This window comes from Nicotiana attenuata, unplaced genomic scaffold (assembly GCF_001879085.1).
Source record: "Nicotiana attenuata strain UT unplaced genomic scaffold, NIATTr2, whole genome shotgun sequence".
NCBI lineage: Eukaryota > Viridiplantae > Streptophyta > Magnoliopsida > Solanales > Solanaceae > Nicotiana > Nicotiana attenuata.
The window spans coordinates 1-5,311 of record NW_017670492.1 but is presented as its reverse complement, the minus strand read 5'-3'; positions in this window follow the sequence as shown (position 1 = coordinate 5,311).

The following is a 5,311-nucleotide window of genomic DNA, read 5'->3' as shown; positions in this document are numbered from 1 at the left end:
CCTATTTCTTGCTTGTTCTTTAAGGACCGTTCTATGCCTTTCAGCCTCCTGGGTATCCCATCTCGCCCTTCTTTTCCTGTGACTTTTTCATGTTCAGCATGAAGCTCATCCCGAGGGCTCTTCTTGTATGAGTCAGGAACCTTGTGGGCAACCTCTATGGTGTAGTATTGGTCATCATGAGCTTTGAGTGGGTATTCATTGTCGGGAATAGTGGATATGACAGGAGGGCAATTCTGGGGAGAGGTAATTGGAGGAAGAGTGATGGAGATACTAGGGTGGTTGGGAAAGCTGTGATAAACGGGTGGATATAGAGAGTACGGGGGATCATCGGGCACTATGATTGGAATTTGGGTAAGGGTAGCATCTAGGAATCTAGGTGGTGGCGGGGGTGGTGCCTTCCCAGTCATCCAGGCTTGATACATGTCCATCATGTGTTGTCTCAACATCCTTACCTCATCAGCCAAACCAGTGTCCTGCTCAACCAACTACTTTCGGGCACCAGTATCAACCAACCCGATTTTGTTGTTGTCCGCCATTGCCTTTTGACTTTATGTTATGGAGAGGAGTTACTACTTTGAGAACCACAAACCAACCACCTTTCTGCTATGATATTAGAAGGAACAAAATGGGGGCATCCCATTAGCGTTAGGGCTTTTAACAGATAGGCAACCGCACATTGGGGATGCAATGCACCTAAGCCGTTAGCCATTCCTATCATGCATTTGATCGGTTTCTTGCGTCATCCCCGCTTTCTCTTATTTCCATTCTCTTTTTCTTTCTTTTTTTTTCTTTCTCTCTCAATCCCACCTTTCTTTACTCAATTTCTCGTTGTTCTTTATTCTCTCATTTTTCTCTCTTGTTTTGCCATAGTTTCCTTCCCAAGTTTCTTGTTTCCTCTTTCTTTTTCTTTTCTTTTTCTCTTTTGCTTTTCCTCTCTTTTTCCCTTCCTCTTTTCATTTGGTTATGATCGAATCGTATGGAGATTGCCTACGTATCATGACCCTGCATGAATCAGATCAAGCGTAGTTCTGGGAGATAAGTGTAAGAATAAATAATAAAAACATTTTGGGATTTTCAAAATTTTCATAAAATAAAACGGTTTTGATTACAACGACTCATCCTACCAAATTATAAAAAATTAACAGATTCGAAAAGGGAAATTAACAGACTCCGACAGACTCTTAACGGACTCTAACAGAAAGATGAAAACACAGACTCGAAAACAGATTAACAGACTCCAACCGAAAGAAAATACAGACTCGAGTAAAAATCATGAATACATCAATGCCTCAAATGCTCCTGGGGCCCGTGGGACATCATTAGGTCTCGCCACGGGCTTATGTGCGAGATCCCCTTGCAACCGCTCCAAATCACTCATTATCTGGCGGACAAACGTCATCACTGCAGCAAAGAAAGTGGTACGAGTCATGTCCTCGCACGCTTGGCATTTCACAACAATGTAGTCAGCAATGGCTCTGATCCTCTCTCGGATTCTACCTTTTTCCTAAAGCAAACGCTCGACCTGCTGATTCCGGGCTTCCAACACCTGAGTGTCGTGATGGTTTTGGCTTTGCAACTATTGTATTTCTTCCTCCATCTGAGCCATCAAATCATAACAATGTTCCCTATCAGCTTTAAAGTCCTTGGCCTGCTTGGCTGCCTCATTCTCAAGGGTAGTTACTTTTCTCTTCAGATTGGTGATTGTCCCTTCATAATTCCTTTTCATTTGTTGCAGAAACCGTGCCCGCCCTTCTGCATTTTTTGCCAATTGAGCCCGGACTTTCGCTAGATTGGCCTCAGACTTTCTAGGTCATCTTGACACTCAAGGGCTTTCTTTCTCAGACCGTTTATAAGCCTTTCATCCGCTCGACTTCTTTCCGGGTTTCTAGCAGCTATTCTCATCTTCTGGATTTATGCTTTGAGGGCCTCATTTTCCTGAGTTAGCTTTTTCTTTTCACATTTATTTGTGGCCGCCTGGATACTGTTGCCGAACTTGAGCCTGATTTGTCCTTCTAACTTATTTATTTTAGCCCTATAGCTTTCTTCTTTTGCTAACCAGCCCCACTGCTCTTACGAGTCGTTAGTGAATTATTGAACATGAGCTCTCTTAGCAGGTCTCTCAGGAATCTGAAACCTTTTTCCGAACCAAATAACGTACTTGGGGTCTACCTCACCTATGGATAAATCCCGAACCATGGTCTTAGGTTCCAGAAATCTGCATTGATTGCACACCTGGCGAACCCTTCCTTCCGGAAATGCGGCCTTTGGGCCCAATTATATGGCATGTTTACTCAAATCCTCGTCGTGGGGAATGGTTTGAAGTCTGCCCAGTTGACGCAACACCCTGTGAGGAGCATACGGCTGGATGCTCCGGATGCCCATAAGGAGAAGGTACCACACTTCAGCTCACATGTATACTGCTTTGGTGACAGGAAGCCATCCGAACGCCCACTCAATTTTATCGGCAGTCAAAGAACTGAAGGTGTAAACCAAGCCTCAGTACCCTCAGGAAAGGCAATACCCATCACTCGACTTTCAAATTCTTTGATGCATTTCAAACCGGTCATACCGTGGTTCATATACCCAACTCGGTGGCAGAGATGCTCATGTATCCACAATTAGTAGTAAGTTGCAGCCTTGTAAGAACTTTCCCCCTTCCCGACAAATGGTCAAAGCTCGATAAATCTCAGACAAAATCAGGGGAACCAAGGTACCATTAGCTCTCTTGATTGCAACATCAACCATTCCCACGAGGCCAAGTTCTATGTTGCCATTGTCTCGTGGATAGATTACAGTACCCAAGAATACTACTATAAAAACTAAACCTCGCCTTGCCTCCCACTTATCTTTATTTCCGGCATGAGTCAAACCAGTGTTCGGTGCTTCGAAGCCTTTGGGGTTACCATAGTGATGATACAAGAACTGGAAAGTGCAATACCCTTCAGATAAACTCCCATCCTGAACGTCCCGGCTAATACTCAACATGTCGAGAAATTTGTGTGGAGATACCGGTATTGGTGATACAGGGTAAAGACTTCTAAGGTTTCCACTGAGGCCGGCGTAACCCGTAATTTCCTCTAGCGTGGGCGTGAGCTCGAAGTCAGAAAAGCGAAACACATTACGAGTCGGATCCCAAAAAGGTATCAAGGCTTCAATCACGTCCAATATTGGCTTGATGTTCAAAAGTCCGGTAAGGCCACCCAAAACTTTGACCACAGTTTCTCTATTGTCTTTCCCTAAATCGTTCCACCACATGTGGAGCTGTAAGGGGATCTCTTTAAGAGCTGAAAAGGGTTCATTTTCATCTGTGCTCATCCTGCACATTTATTAGGGTGATTTTAATTAGGAGAAAAATCAAGACTCATTTTGACTCAAAAGTTATCACTATTTTTTCAAAAAAATTTCATAAAAATATCCGGCTTTGCCAATACCGCCTTTCAGCACTTCGAGGAAGAAGATTTTAAGGCTGTGTTTGCTAACCGACCAAAACCCTGAAAAATGACCAAAGGCGGCTGTTCTTGCAAAAACAGCCTTCGGCGCCCTTTTGGGGACATTCGGCTATTTTTGACAAGAATGGCATCACCTTAATTATTTACAATAAAAATAAATTTTTTGTTCTTTTTGGGCTATTTTTGCAAAAAATGAAGTTGGACCCCATAAGAGTTGCCTACGTATCCCACATCCGGTGAGAATCAAACTGGCGTAGTTCAGGCAGATTTGACGAAAATAAAAACCGAATATTTTTCAAAAAGGAAAACAGAAAATTTTTGTCAGAATTTTGGTAGAGTTTCAATATATTTTGGACACTGATTTTTCAAAACAAGTAATTATCTCTCTGAGCCCTCACATTGATTTTTCTTTTCCAACTCTCCTTTAATCATTCATAAGCCGGTCAACATGCAAATCTGAAGCAAATAAATGCACAAGTAGCAAGTAGGATGCATCAGGATGGTCATTTCATTTCGGGTACACCTGTCCTAGACACACTCAACCCCTATGTTGAGTCTCCAAAGTCAAATGCACGTGATGCAAACAAGCGTTCCTACTAGGGATCCGGCATGAGGCTTTGTAATACTAGGTTTAAAACCTGGGTTTATTGTTCTAGACCTGGCTTACCCGAGCGGACAATTCGAGCCGAGGGGGGTAGCGTACCGGGAATACAGAAGCTTCACCGGCTTTGCAACTTGTCCGAACCTCGTTCTAAAATGGGATAAGACTCTAGATAGAAGAGAAGTCACACGAAGTGCACCCTTCTCCATGATTTAGAAGACTCAGAGAGAGGAAGGGTTTCGTAGCAGTTTATATACAGTTCACAGAATATCAAAGCGGTAAAAGCAACATTTAGCACATTAGGCGCAAACATGTAACAAAAATCAAATAATAAATAAAGCCAACTATAACAATTCATCTAAGCTCGAATTCTGAACCTTGAACTAGAGATTCTGGGTTCGTTCCCCAGCAGAGTCGCCAGAGCTGTCACACCTCTTTTTTCCTACCCCCGGAAGGGTATAAGGGAGTTTTTCCAATTAAAGGACAATCGAAACGGGATTATTTATTAGATTCAGAGTCGCCACTTGGGATAATTTATGGTGTCCCAAGTCACCGGTTCAAATCCCGAATCGAGGAAAGATTGACTCTGTTTACAGTCCGTGAACACAGAAATCCGGGTAAGGAATTCTGTTAACCCGAGAGAAGGTGTTAGGCATTCCCGGATTCCGTGGTTCTAGCACAGTTGCTCAACTGTTATTATTGGCTCAATTATCCGATTTTAAAACACTTTGAAACCTATGTGCATTTTTAAACTTTATAACCTCTTTTAATTATTTTTAAAGAAAGATTTGCAACGTCATTTAAAATATGTCTTGAACCACGTCACATAAATGTACCCGCGGTCCGCAACACATTCTATATAACATTGTTGAGATTTGAATTTGGGTCACATAAATGCGCACCCGAGTTTAGAAAGGTAAATTATTAAAATAACGCGCCTAAAGCAACTACGCGTTTACAACTTTGCGAGGGCCATGAAAATTCGCTAAATGGCACGCCTCGATTTCTAAGGAATTAAACGAGGGCCATGCAATTGAGATTTGTTTGGCACGGCACGTCTCAAATTATTCTAACCAAGAGATTTCTAAATTAAATTGTGAGGGCCATAACTTAATCATTTATTTACTACGGTTCTCCTCAGTTACTAACAAATTCTAATTAATAACATATTATAAGTTGGGCTTATGTTCCTCGTGCCCTTAACTCCAGCGTTCAGGCAAGCTTAACAGAAGAGGATTTGCATTGAATAGAAAGCAAACTT